A 12,829-nucleotide genomic window follows, 5' to 3' on the forward strand; every position below is an offset into this window, starting at 1 on the left:
TTACTCCCTTCAAGAGTTATCGTGCGCACAAATTTTCCGAACTTTTGTGGGGGAGGTACCGGAAGTGGTGGACCTTTATAACCCATCTTCGAACTTTAACTAAGTTTGTGCAGAATATTGCGTGAGCCAAACTTTGGACCAAATCGGTTCATTCGTTCGAGAGTTATCGTGAGCACCAGCCAGCCAAACAGATAGACAGACGGACGGACGGACATTGCTTAATCGACACCAATTTGTCTGAAACACATTTCGTCCAAACATACTTGGGGACTAAAACCATTATTTCGATGAGGCACATTTTGCCCGTATGAAAGTGTATATAGCCTCGTTAGCATAAATGCTGAGGGTATAAAAAACAAGTAAGAACGGCGTTAAGTTCGACCTATCCTGTTATACCCTGTACCACCACCACCATAATATGGAGGGTATACTTAAATTTGTCATTCTGTTTGTAACGCATCGAAATATTCATCGGAGACCCTAAACATTCTAGGTCGATATAACCATGTCCGTCCGTTCCTCCGTCAGTCTGTTGAAATCAGGATACAGCTCGCAATTTTTTAGATAGAGCTTTGAAGGTTTTAGCATCATTATCACACCGAAATGGTTGAAATTCGGTACGTAGTATTCGATTGGGGTATAAAACTTTCTCCAGAAATTTGTCGGTATTGGTCTACGCCTACCTCCCGATTGTCGGTATTTTGAAGGTTGTGGCGTCAGCAACCCACAGAAATAACTGAAATTTGGTATTTAGTCTTTGTTAAGTGAAAAGCCTTTTTGACAGAAATTCGTTGGTGTATGGCCACGATTCGATATAGCCCCCATGGAATGGTACCTCCCGATTTTCGTTATTCTGAAGATGGTGACGTCAATATCCCACTAAAAGATTGAGATTTGTTATTTAGTCTTCCATGGGTTTGTAAAATATTCCAAAAGAGAATTATCTGTATAGGTCCGCGGGTTCCTATATCCCTCATAGATACGTACCTCTTGATTTTCGGTATTTTGAAAGTATTACCAAAATATCGGAAATTTAGCATTTAGTCTTCTTTGAGTCTAAAAACTTTCCGCCAGATCTATACCTACAGATCGACTTTTTGATATAGCCCCCAGGTACCGGTACAACCCGAATTTCGGTATGGTATAACTGATAGCTTAGAAGCGGATATCATCTAAAAGCCTGTCCAAACAACTAAATAAGCCCTCCAAACAACGACCTTTGACCCGGAATAACTTTGTTGGCGCACATGGAGACTGTTAGAACATTACCTAACCCTAGCTCGCCACCAAAATTCAGCTTTGTGGAAATTTCTGCTATTTCGACTGGGCTACTAAGTAGTATATCTCCATATTCCAAGGTTGAGGGTATTTTTAGGCCTTTTTATATATTTTTTAGAAGGTTTAATTTTGGAAATGTTTTTGCACCATGAAATCATTTTGTATCCTTAAAAACCCTTTGTGTAAGCCTTCTTGTTTTCGAAAAGGGTTGAACCCCAGCAAAAAAAAAAAATCCAATTCCAAATAGAGGGCTTTAATAATAATTTGTGGTAATCGTTACTACTTCCAAATCGCCCTATTAACACGTTATTTTAACAAGGGCATGTCGCCCTGAGTAACTGGTTAGTCTGAGTCCACTAGAATTTCCAAAATATGTAAGCTGAAGAACATGTGTACATACATATGTTCAATTTGTAGAACAGTAGAGTTGAATTTATGCTAATTTTTTATTTTGTTCTCTACTGCATTTTAATATGTGAACTTCTGATTTGTAGCCGAACACACTACACACTGTGCCACGAGTATGAACATTGGTGTTACATATATATAATAATAATAATAATTGTTCCACAAACATCCCAGAAGGGACAAGGGAGACTGATCTCATATCATTGAGTGCACCCCGATTTATATAAGCTCTATGATATGGGACCTACTGTTTATCGCCGAGTCCGAACGAGGTGTCTAAGACACCAATTGTAGAGATGTTTTACATGGCTGAAATACTCAGGAAATGTTGTCATCATTACTGAGGGGTATTTTGCCAACGTTGAAATATGTTTGCCGAACCCACGACCTTTAGCGTGCTAGGTAAAGAGTAAAGGTAGTAGTTTTGCCCTATAAAAATTTTGCCTTTTTCAACATAATGGAAATGCAGAAGGTAGTATTTTTACACAATTTTGAGGTGGGTTATTCGGCTCATGTGGCTCCCACATTTTCCCATCTACTATCTAAAAAGGAAAGGGCTTGGGCCGTGCAAACTTATTGGATTTGTAACAAATCCTTATCCAAATTTGTTCTAAGATCATTTGTCTCCAAATCAAGTTTTACTTCCGGCAATTGTTCCTATATATGTATCGTAACTCTTGAATGCCCAGGTCTTTAAGAAGTCATATTGGGGTGACTTTATCGCTGGTCCCGATTGGCAACGTTAATCTATTTTACATGGGATATTTATCTGTTTGTAGAAGATAAACAGAAAATTGATGGAATATGCAATGCAATATGTTCTGGAACCTGCAAAATATGTTTGCTATTTATTTCCTTTATAAATTGGAAAAGTTTTGCCAGTTTTTGGGTATGGGAACAAACACTTCATAATAATATTTTTTACATCTGCCACTATATTTATAACTTTTTTATTAGTTACGATTTTCATATTCATTTTAATATTAATAACAATGTGTTTATCTTTTCTTTTCAGATTTACAGACGTACAGAAAGCTATTAATAAATGAAAATCAATCAAAATACTTAAAATGGACGAAACGTTTTTAAAATAATTTTGTAACTTAACAACTAAATAAATAAATATAAATATTTTAAAAAATCCATTACAAAGTGTAGTCCATGATAAAAATATGAAATATTTGTTTTAAAATAAAAAATAACATAAAAAGAAATAATATTTAAAAATGTTTACATTAAATCGTTTCAATTGAATGCTGTAAGCGTGTGCCTCGTTGTGAATTTTGTTAAATATTATTTTTATGAAAATGATTGACCTACGGAAATTAACAATCATGATTACAAGAAGGTCTTCTTTGCTGCATTTTTTCATTGCTATGGAGCCGCAGGAAATTTTCTAATAATAAAAGTAAAAAGGTAAGTGGATACATTTTGCATTATCTACAGTGAGTCAATTAAGTGTTTGGAATTAGAATTTGCAAGATTTATTTATAACGAATTAATGCCAACATTTAGGCATGCCAAATGCATTGAAATTCCAGTAATTTTTGTTGTTATTATGGTAGTAATGGAATTGATTTCTTAAAAACAATTTTATTCTAGCATTAACAATGCAATAATTGTCAATTTTAAGAACACAACCGTTTGATTAATAACTTTGTTTTGTTTTTTTATTCTGAAAGAATAATGAACTCAATTTGGATTATTGTACACACATACATACATATGTGTGAGAAATAACAATTTTTGGAATGCTGTAATATTTTTAAAAGATGAAGAACAGGCATCCAAACTTGCCTTGTGGGTGAATCACCACTAGGTTCGTTTTAGCCACAACCTTATAGCCAATATGTTAAGACGAAATGCATTTCAGATAATTGGAGTCGTTTAAATCATGTACATCTGGCAGCCTCGAAAATGGTAACCGATTTGGTTCAAACTTTATGGTTATATTTTTGCAACTTTTAATGAAATTCGAAAGTTTGCTATACTTCTGCTGGGGTCGTTTGCAGACCATTTTGAACTGATGCGAAAATACCTGTCTAGAGGTCTAACTTTTGCGCATCAAATCATAAAAAACAACAACAAAATACTGTTCTTTTTTGGGAGAAGACTTTGTAAAGGTGAAGGCGGACTTCTATATGTGTTTTATCAGAAGAAGAATATCTTTTGAGGTTCTAAATAAGGAGAACCTTCTAAATGTCCCCTGTGGTCAGATGAAAAGTTCGAGTCCTTGGTTTTCCTTTTTCACTTGCAAAAAATTTTTCGATCACAAGCTTAACTCTAAACGCGAAAATTAATGAAAAGGAATATATTCTATGAGTAGAAAATCTGCTGAATATTTTCTGTTAGAAGAAGGCCTTATAAAGGTCCTCTGTGGGAAGATAGTTTTCAGTAAGGAAAGTTTTGAGCCTTCTGAGGGCATTTTATTAGAAGATTCTTTAAATGTCTTTTGGGAAAAGAAAGCCTATTAAATATCTTTTAAAAAAAGAATACCTTCTGACAGTCTCCTATTGTGAGAAGACTTTTTGGTGGTCTTCTATAGAAAGGAGGCCTTGTAAAAGTATTCTATGGGATGAAGCTATATTAAAGGACTCCTATGGGAAAAAATCCTTTTGGAGGCCTTGTAAAGGGGTTCTATGGAAAAAGACTTTTTTACAGAAGACGACCTTCTGAGGGTCTTTAATGGGAAGAAGGCCTCTGTAGAATCAAGATTTCTGAGGGCATTCTTTCGGAAGAAAAGACTCGTAATACCTTCTAAAGGCCTTCTATGAGGAGTAGACCATTTAAAGATGACCTTATACTTTCTTGGAAAGAAGACTTTTGAAAAATACTTTCCAATCTCTTCTATGGAAGAAGTACTTCTTTTGTAAGACCTTTGGAAGGTCTTCTATAAGATGAGAGGGTTTCTGAAAGTCTTCTGCAGGAATAAAACATTGTTAGGGGCCTTTTCAAGCTGCCGAAGGTCTTCCATGGGGAGAAGCCCTTTAGAAATTTTTTAAAGTAAAGAATGCCTTGTAAATATCTTTCATGGAAAGGAGACCTTTCAATTTCTTCTATGGAATAATGTCTGAAGGACCTTTAGGGGAACAGGGTCTTTTAAAGGCATTCTATTAATAATATTTCTGAGGATTTCCTTTCGGAAGAAAAGCTTCGAAGGATTTTTTATAGGTCGATTATTTTTTAAAGTAAAGAATGCCTTGTAAATATCTTTCATGGAAAGAAAACCTTCCAATTTTTTCTACACTGAAAGTAAATTACGTTGTATCAATGAATTTTGTCGTTGATTTTGAACCTACGTAAGACTTCATTGTATTAATGAAGAAGTTTCATTGAGTTTCATAAAATAACTTTAATTTTTGTTTTATAGTATTAATGTGACAGTTCCATAGCAATAATACAATTGTAACTTCTAACTACTTTACTGAATTAATAAAGAAGTATCATTGCATTATTGATGAAATTTCATTGGAATAATGAAGAAACTCATTTTTGTCTTTTAATGAAACTTTTCATTTATTCAATGAAAGTCTACGTTGGTTCAAAATCAATGAAACATTTTTCTTTCAGTGTATGGAATAATTTCTGAGGGAATTTTACGGGTACCGGATCTTTTAATGGTATTCTATTAACAATATTACTGAGGATTTCCTTTTGGAAGAAAAGCTCTTCAAGATCTTTTATAGGTCGTCTATGGGAAGAAGACACTCCAATTTGTTCTTCTACGAAAGGAGACCTTCAGAATGTATTTTATGGGAACTGTCCATTTTAAAGTTCTTCTATGGGAAGAAGATCTAATGAACGCCTTCTATGGAAGAAGACCTTCTAAAGAACTTCTTGGGAAAAGGTACTTTTAAAATTCTTATATACGACGAAGTACTTTTGGAGGCCTTATATGTAAGAAAGACCTTGTAAAGTTTTTATACCCTCAGCATTTATGCTAACGAGGGTATATACACTTTCATACGGGCAAAATGTGCCTCATCGAAATAATGGTTTTAGACCCCAAGTATGTTTGGACGAAATGTGTTTCAGACAATTTGGAGTCGATTGAGCAATGTCCGTCCGTCTGTCTGTCTGTCTGGCTGGCTGGAGCGCACGATAACTCTCGAACGGATGAACTGATTCGGTTCAAATTTTGGCTTTCGTAATATTTTGCCCAAACTTAGTTTAAGTTCGAAGATGAGCTATATCGGTCCACTCCTTCCGGTACCTCCCCCACAAAAGTTCGAAAATGTTCGGAAAATTTGTGCGCACGATAACTCTTGAAGGGAGTAACCGATTTGGTCCATACTTTGGCCATCGTGGAGCGTGTACCAGACTTAGATCAGGTTTTAATATGGACTCAATCGGTCCACTCCGTCGGGTACCTCCCACACAAAAATTTGGAAAAGTTCAGTTTAGGACCATCTCTCGAATCGCTTTGTTTTTTGTTGCAACATCTTGTATTCACTGCCTTCCATACGACGGTATAAGTTTCATCAGGGGCAAGTCCATACTTCCTGAGAAAATAGCCTGAAAGTTGCAAAAAACCCCTATGACACCGTGTGAGAAGGTTGGAGGGCAAAATAACTCTCGAACAGGTCTGCCGATTCGGTCCAAAGTTTGTCTTTAGTAATATTTTGTACATACATAGTTTAAGTTCGAAGATAAGCCATATCGGTCCACTCCTTCAGGTACCTCCCCCACAAAAGTTCAAAAATGTTCGGAAGAATTGTGCGTACGATAACTCTTGAAGAGAGTGGCCGAATTGGACCATACTTTACACATCCTAATATATCTACCAGATATAGATCAGGTTCAAATATGGACTATATTTGTCCACTCCATCCGGTACCTCCCACACAAAATTTCGGATACATGTTCACTTTAAGACCTGCTTTCGAATCACTTTGATTTTTTTTTTGAAGCAACTTGCATTCGCTGCCTCAATTGCGATGGTAAAAGTTGTTTCAGGGGCAAGTCCATACTTCTTGAGCAAACATCCCTGAAGTTGTAAAAAACCCCTATGGTACCATATGTAGTGGCTGGATTCCATTCTTTTTAGTATCTCCTCCACAAAACTTTTGATCTTTAATCCTAATCAATATTTTTGTCAGTTCAAACTCCCAAAATTTTTAAAACTCCCTAAATACATGCGTTTTTTTGTGAAAAAATTGTTTCAATATACACAGGCTGAGGGTATATCTCTGTCGGCAAAGCCGACTGATACTTTTTTACTTGTTTTTATAAAAAGAAGATATTTTGTAGGACATATATGAGAAGATCTTTTTGAAGTCCTTCTTCTGTTAGTCTGCGGCCTTTGAATGGTCTCCTATGGCACGAGAAGTTTTCTGAATGTCTTCTATACTAAGATATCCTTTTAAAGAAGTTGTTTTTGAGGACGACCGCTAAAAGGCCTTCTATGAACAGACGATCTTTGAAAAATGATAGTCAATAATAAGAAGATCTTCGCATAGTAAACCACGCGAAGCAACAGATCATTTGTAAGGCGACCCCTTCCTCCCTAAAGCTGAATTTTTCTATCGAAAGGAAACCATTTGAAGGTCTTCTATGGAGAGAAGATCTTGGGAATATTTTCTACAGGAACATAGCCTTTTGAATGTCTTCAGTTTAAAAACTGCTGTTGTTTGTTTTGTTTGTTCAGCTTTTTCTGATTTTTTGCTATCGTCGGTCGAGGTTTACTGGATGTCTTCGACGTTAATACTAAGAGCGCCATTTTACAGTCGAAAAAAATCTATCGAGTTCCTTTGTATCCAGTATGTTCACCAGAAAAACATTGCAGTCCTCAGGTAGCTTTGTGAATGTATATACCCAGTGAAATCTTCGATGCAAAATCATGAGTTGAATCATGGGTGCAAGTTATCTGGCATGACATCTTTTTGTCATTTTCACTCATGAATTTTATATGAGCGTGACATCCAAATGATGACGTTCTTTTTTGGATCCTAAACATGTCATTTTAAACAATTCATTGACATGTCATCTTCACCAATGCTTTGGCATGTCATTTTAACCAATGCATTGAACGTCATTTTCACCCATTCTTTGACATGTCATTTTAACCAATGCTTTGACATGTCATTTTCCCCAACCCATTGGCATGACATTTTCATGTCTTGTTTGGAGAAATGCTCTATTGAAATATGGACAAACAAAACTCTTTATTAATTCAAACGAATTCACGAAATAACTACAATTAATTGATCAGCAAAAAGTTTACATCCAAAATTGTAATGTAATCACCACCGCTGCAACGCAAAAGATTACTTCCTCCGTTCTCCGCAACTGATATTCTTTCATCTCACAAAAGGTTTTTTCTATTATCTTCCCATCACCAGTTCAAATTTCGACATGGACTCCAAAAGTACTCCTTTAAGTATTTTTATTTGGTAAATTACTTTTATTTTATAATTTTCTTATTTTATAACAACATTTTGGTAATTTATACTCTTTTGTTTAGTGACGGAAATATGTAGGGATCTATAACCCGGCTTGCTTTAGGGATCCCTAAGAACAAAATATAACGAACAAGGAGGAGAGGCTTTTTTCTGGAAAATACCATTTTTTCTTAATTAATTTATTTTTAATTGTTTCTTTCCCAAAGTCGTTTCTTCTTTATTTTCAGATTCTTGTTCCTTTTCGTTTCGGATTTTTTTTTCAAATTCCAACAAGCGAGATTTAATTGATTTCGTTCTATGTATGTCAGATTTAGAACAGACAAGAAGTCCGATTCTATTTTCATCTATTTTTAGCTCGATGATTGGGGCTTCATTTTTATTGCAGACATTTCGAGCTTCATACAATACCAACTGTTTAGAAGTTTTAGTTTGCAGGAAATGTAAGACAACATCACGACGACAGTTCTATCAACTTTGGTCTGTTCCAGAACCTGCAAGAATCTACTAATTTTTACTACGATAACCATTTTTCCTTTATGTCAACGGAAAAAAATAGTAGAAATTAGTAGATTTTTGCAGTACTGGAACATACCAAAATGAAAATAATCAGGTGTGTAAATAAAAACACAAACATCATCTCTATTGGAACGATGGAATGGGTACAAATGCTGATGAAAAGATCGGATCTTTCACGAGTTCCTTTGCAAATGAAAAGATCGGATCTTTCACGACTTCCTTTGAACCAATGCAAAAGATGACATGAAATCACGTCATCGCAAAGAACCCCTTCCTTCAAATTTTACTGGGTATGTATGTTTGCTTCCTAAAAGTCACCGAGCCGACTCCACAATTCATATTAGAGTGTGAAACTTGGTTTGGCACATAAAGCCTCCGAGGGATGTTAAACTACGGCATGACTTTGGATAGATTTGTGCTTTGGAATGGGGCCTTATAGCCTATGTCAAACTCTCTTCATGTGCCTTTGCCAGGTTGAAAACTCAATTGATTGGTTTGACGTTAGTTAGTACGGTCGTTTTGAATATAATTATCATGACCCCATTATACCGCCATTTCTTTTCTGTTAACAGCGTGATATACAACATACAGTGGTAGGCTGTAGTCGAATACGTGGGGCTATGTATCGGATTTTTCAACCACAAGAAGTTCATTTCCCATATACGTTCAATCCTGCTCCGAAAGTTCAATATACACATAATAACTTAAAAACGAAAAAAATGCTCTTTGAAAATACATATTTATGTTTGTATGTATGTCTTTATAACCCATGTTATACAGAAGTGTTCAATAAAAATACCAATTTTAAATGGCTTATTGTCTTTTCTACGAATCACATAATTTCTTCTAACACCTACTGTGCGAATACCGGATCTGACCTAATTAAAACAGAAGAAGAGTAGAAATTAATATTCATAAGAAATATACCACTTCATAAATTTGATTGAAGCAACTTTTAAGAAGACTGACTATCGAATTTCATATATCACATTTTGTTATTTTCGTTTTATTTTTTTTTTGCTTTGGCGTCAAGCCAAACTCAAAAACAAAACAACAACTAAGAATATTAAATAATAAAGAAAATTTCTTTAAATTTTTCTAAAAAATAGCTAGCTAGGGATTGTTAAGAAATATGTGCTTTGTTGTCAATTAATTAAAACGAAAGTAAAATAGAATTGAAAATAACAATAATAAAAAAATAATCAAAAGTTACAAACCGGTTTGATGAGCCGTGATGATGGAGGATGGTTGGTATTGCATTATTTTTGGTTTTGTCTTACAGATTTAAGACCGGCCAACAACCAAAAAAAAAATGATTCGTGATATTAAAGAAATTCCTCAACTAAATCAATAAAAGCTAAAACATTGTTTTGTTTGATTATCGCTACCTTGCTGTTAATTTGTTTTGTCTTCATCCATTCGAATGGGAATTCCGCAAAACATGACGCCAGATATTTTGTTGATGATGCTCGAGGCAATGTCACTTTTTCTCCTATGGAATTGTGTTTCTTTCTTTTTTTTTTGCAAAAAATTAACTTGTTTTTTTTTAGAAAAAGGAGGTTGGCAACAACTTTTGTTTCACAAATGAAAGAAATATCATTATATATGGTATGGGAATGACTTGCCGAAAAAACACTGCATATTTGGTTATATTTAAACACCTAAATGACATATTGGGGGTTGAAAAAATCCAATATTTACACATACAAATATTCACAATCTATAATCACTTGGAAGCGAAATTCCTCATAGATGTGATAGTAAATAAAAAAAATATGTACATATTTGTATTCATATACACATACACATGTATAGTTGCATAGAACTTACTAGCCTTAGTAAAGACCTATAATTTGATAACTATGTATATGAAGATATAAAATGTCAAAGTCGAGAATAAGGGTTGATAACTTCTACAAAACGAAACAAGACAAACTCATTTTGGATGTGCGGTCTTCTCTATCATATGGGAGATTTTTGGTGACCGCAGAATTCCGCAATAATTCTTGTCAAGTTCCGTCGATGTTGCCTAGTAGTGTGGCCATGTAGATTTTGACATTGGACATGCTTCATTTTGTCCCATCTGATCTCTGCTTGTGATAGATAGTACTTGAAGATAATTCACTCTCCTAAATTTATGCTGAAATTCTATTCCAACAGGACGTGGATTTAAAATTGGTGTTCGTATTCCAACAGGTCGTTGATTTTTTTAAAAATCTTTGTTCGTCTTCCAACAGGTCCTGTACTTTTTTTAAATATTTGTTTGCTATACAACAGGCCGTGGTTTATGTTAAATATTTTTTCGTCTTCGCGTTTTTTAATATTTTTCAATGCCTTGTATACGATTTTTTGATTTTGATCAATGATTAAAAACATTTTTCGTGGTCGTTTATTTTCTAAATTTTTTTTCAATGTCGTGGATTTTTTAAATATTGTTTTTCAATGTCGTGGATTTTTTAAAAAATAGTTTTTCAATATTGTAGATTTTTTAAAAAATAGTTTTTCAATATTGTAGATTTTTTAAAAATATTTTTTAAACTTCGTGAATTTTTTAGAAAAAATTGTCATCGTGAATTTTTTAAACATAGTTTTTCAATATAGTGGATTTTTTCTTTTAAATGTTTTAAATGTCTTGAATTTTTTTTTAAAAATATTTCTTTAATTTCGTGGATTTTTTTAAATAATTTTTCAATGTGTTGGATTTTTTAAAAATATTTTTTCAATGTCATGGATTTTTTAAAAATATTTGTTCAATGTCATGGATTTTTTAAAAATATTTTTCTTCAATTTCGTGGATTTTTAAAAATATTTTTTCAATTTCGTAGATTTTTAAAAAAATATTACTTCAATGTCGTAAATTTTTTAAAAATATTTTTTCAATGTCGTGGATTTTTAAAACTATTGTTTCAATGTCGTGGATTTAAAAACAAAAATATGTTTTCAATATAGTGAATTTTTTAAAAATACTTTTCAACGTCGTGGATTTTTAAATATATTTTTGCATAATAGTAGATTTTTCAACAATATTTTTGCAATGTTGTGGATTTTTAAAAAAAATTGTTTTTAATGTCGTGGATCTTTTAAAATTATTTTGTGAATGTCGTGAATTTTTTAAAATTATTTTGTGAATGTAGTGGATTTCCTAAAAATTTTCAACGTCGCGGATATTTAAATATATTTTTCAATCTCCTGGATATTTTCAAAATATTTTTGCATGTCGTGGATTTAAGAAAAAATTTCTTCAATGTCTTGATTTTTTAAAAATATTTCTTAAATTTCGTGGATTATTTAAATTTTTTCAATGTTGTGGATTTTTTTAAAAACATTTTTCAATGCCCTGGATTTTTAAAAATATTTTTCAATGTCGGAGATTTTTTAAAAATAGATTTATAGTGTCGTGGATTTAAAAAAAATCAATATCGTGGATGTTTTAAAAGTAGCTCTTTGATGTCGTAAATTTTTTTAAAAAAATTTTTAATGTCAGGGATTTTTTAGAAATGCTTTTTTGATGTCGTAGATTTTTTAAAAATATTTTTTTCAACGCCGTGGATTTTTAAACATATTTTTGCAAAAAGTGGATTTTTTAACAATTTTTTTAACGCCGTGGATATTTAAATTTATTTTTTCAATATCCTGGATTTTTTTAAAAAATATTTATTCTTCAATGCCGTACATTTTTAAAAATATTTTTTTCAATATCGTGGTTTTTTTAAAACTATTTTTTCAATGTCGTGGATTTTTAAAAAAATATGTTTTTCAGTATATTGGATTTTTAAAAAATATTTTTCAACCTCGTGGATTTTTAAATATATTTTTTCAACGTTGTGGATATTTAAATATATTTCTTCAATATCTTGGATTTTTTAAAAAATATATTTGCAAGGTTGTGGATTTTCAAAAAATATTTTTTTCAATGTCTTGGATTTTTTAAAAATATTTCTTAAATTTCGTGGATTTTTTAAAATATTTTTTCAAAAATATTTGTTCAATGTCGTGAATTTTTTAAAATTATTTTGTGAATGTAGTGGATTTCCTAAAAATATTTTTTCAACGTCGCGGATATTTAAATATATTTTTCAATCTCCTGGATATTTTCAAAATATTTTTGCGTGTCGTGGATTTAAGAAAAAATTTTTTCAATGTCTTGATTTTTTAAAAATATTTCTTAAATTTCGTGGATTATTTAAATTTTTTCAATGTTGTGGATTTTTTTAAAAATAGTTTTC

The 12,829-nt window shown here is 32.6% G+C and overlaps 1 protein-coding gene across 3 annotated transcripts in view; it reads left to right on the forward strand.

Annotated features, from left to right (window-relative positions):
* cv-2 (crosveinless 2-secreting protein) overlaps positions 1–12,829 on the forward strand; it is a 393,914-nt gene that overhangs the window by 156,510 nt on the left and 224,575 nt on the right. For all 3 annotated transcript variants that reach the window (XM_073988356.1, XM_073988357.1, XM_073988358.1), the window contains one exon: positions 2,702–3,102. The gene's annotated coding sequence lies outside the window, so the exon portion shown is untranslated. The remainder of the gene's footprint in view (positions 1–2,701; positions 3,103–12,829) is intronic.

Source organism: Musca autumnalis, unplaced genomic scaffold (genome assembly GCF_047663935.1).
Source record: "Musca autumnalis isolate F117 unplaced genomic scaffold, ASM4766393v1 scaffold_5, whole genome shotgun sequence".
In the NCBI taxonomy this organism is placed as follows: Eukaryota; Metazoa; Arthropoda; class Insecta; order Diptera; family Muscidae; genus Musca; species Musca autumnalis.